The sequence below is a fragment of the Condylura cristata genome, unplaced genomic scaffold (genome assembly GCF_000260355.1).
Source record: "Condylura cristata isolate star-nosed mole 26May11 unplaced genomic scaffold, ConCri1.0 scaffold00012, whole genome shotgun sequence".
NCBI lineage: Eukaryota > Metazoa > Chordata > Mammalia > Eulipotyphla > Talpidae > Condylura > Condylura cristata.
Window position 1 is genome coordinate 21,816,391 of NW_004567113.1, and position 2,362 is coordinate 21,818,752.

Sequence of the window (2,362 nt, forward strand, 5' to 3'; positions counted from 1 at the left end):
ATAGAACTTAGCATTGTTTACAATACTTGTATCCTTTTTGGGTTTCACAGAGCTCTGTAGAGATGACCTGTGCTTCCTTCTGAGTGGGTATTTTTCCCAGTGCACATTCTTGATGAGGCAGTTATTAACATGGCCTACAAAACCATGAGTTAGGACTTGAGTTAAGCCTTGCCACTTAACTTGGATAAGTCTCTTAATCTTTAGCTGCACATTTACTCATCATTAAAAAGACAATAATTTGTCCTCTATTTGCCTCATAGTTTTGACAATTTACATAAAAAGTGTTTTCTATATGGTCTGTTGAAACCAAAGGTCTTTAACTTGAATTGCTGATTTCCTTCACCCATACCTCTATGCTCATGTTTCAGAATTTTGAATATGTCCTGCCTGTTATAATTATCAAAATATGAGTTTTTGTACTTAAGAAACCCTAGGAAATCTACATAATTAGAAAATGTTCTCTTAGCTTTATTTAAGATAACATTTTTAAAATGCTTATGTGCTAGAAATTAACAGAACACTTTATGTGAAATAATCATACATATCCATAACATCTTATAGAATAAGCTATGAAATTAGCCCAATTTCAAGATGAGAAAAAAAATGCAGAAAATGTTAGGTATCTAGACAAAAAATCTAGTAAACAGTATAAGCAGAATTATTCATTTCATAAACAACACAAGTAACATGAAATGAATTAGGGCAAAATCATAAGGGGACTGTAGATATTTTAATCAACTATGTAATCTTATTTTAAAATTTATATAGAAAGAAATTACATATCATCCCATTTGGACAAAAACTACAGTTATAACAAAACTCTTTTATATGCATAAAATGTAACTATATACCTAAAATAATGTATACATTTTGATTTGGACAAGGGTAATTTGGATCAGTCAAAATACTTTTAAGTAATTGGCCACCTAACAAAACCCAAGTATTAAGCATCTTTAGTTTTATGTCATGTCTAGTTATACAATTATTCATGGAATTTGATATGATATTCAAAGTGTACTGGTAGTGTTTTCATGTCATGATTTGGGGAGAAATAGAAAGCAGGTCTGTTTAATGTCAGTCCTTGCCATTTAAGTTACGAGATAAATAATGACCAAAAGCAGTAGAAACTTAAGGGAATTTGCCTCTTGCAAAATAATAAAGTTACATATGCCCCAGTTTTCCCTCAGATGTATCCCCCACCTACAGGATATTGGAACAGTTGTACCTCTCTAAGGAAATCCTACAGTCTGAGACTTCAAGGGAGGGAATCAGGATGTCAGAAGGGAAAAGTACTATTAAGAAAGAAACCTTTAAGTTGGGAGCCTCAAAATATGTGTATAAATTCTTCCCCAGTCCTTAACTACATATGCAACATATGCAAAACAAAACATCAGGGAACCCAGGGACCAACAAAAGCTAAAAAGTAGAACTAGCAGAACAGAAATCAGTCTTTTAATTGCTGTGGAGACCAAGTTAAAGTCCCATGAATTCAGAGTAACTTGGTAAATACCATAGGCTTTCAATGAAGCAGCAGACAGGCAACCTCATAGACATAAATACCATGTTGATACGACTGAGTTTGCCTTAACATTAAAAGTGAAGTTAAGAGGAATCTGGTAAGAATGAAGATACCCTGCTCACCTCTTTGTCCTCACAGCTAAATTACAGCAGAGCAATGTCAGTAACTGCTGAAAGAATAACAGACACTAAACACATCATGATCAATAATCTGGCAGAAAGGGAAAGGAAAAATGAATTGAGCTATTAACTGAAGTATGTTTTCACACACTCTGGAGGAGGCCCTCTCTACAGTTGCTGAGTTAGGGACACACACCCATGGACAATTTGAAGACCAGGCACTGAGCTGGATAAGGGGATACAGAGTTGGTATCCAGAACAGAGTGTACACTTGGAGAGCTATAGAAATGGGGTACAGAATGACAAGTACCTACTTGATGCTGAATCTCCCAATTAAGAATAGCTGGAACCAAATTGAGGTGGGGGAGAAAACCAAATCAGTCCACCTGTGTTTCTTCATAGATAAGGAAATTGTAGACTGAGGCTGTGATATTTGAAATAATACCTTAGAGCTAACACTAAGAGAACTGAACACTTTCATCAGCCAAAGTTTAAGCACATGGATCTTAACAGCAAGAGCAAACACCCCAGGTTAAGGCTTTTTACTGGAAAAACAAAGAGAACATTTCCTAGTTTGTGGTCCTGTCTCAACTGCCTTCCAGGTATTTTTATTCAATCATTCATTTATTTATGTACTTTTAAAATTTTTATACATGCGCACACACAGAGCACACACCTATATACAGATATTTAAAATACTTCAGCTGAAGGGCTAAAACTGAGA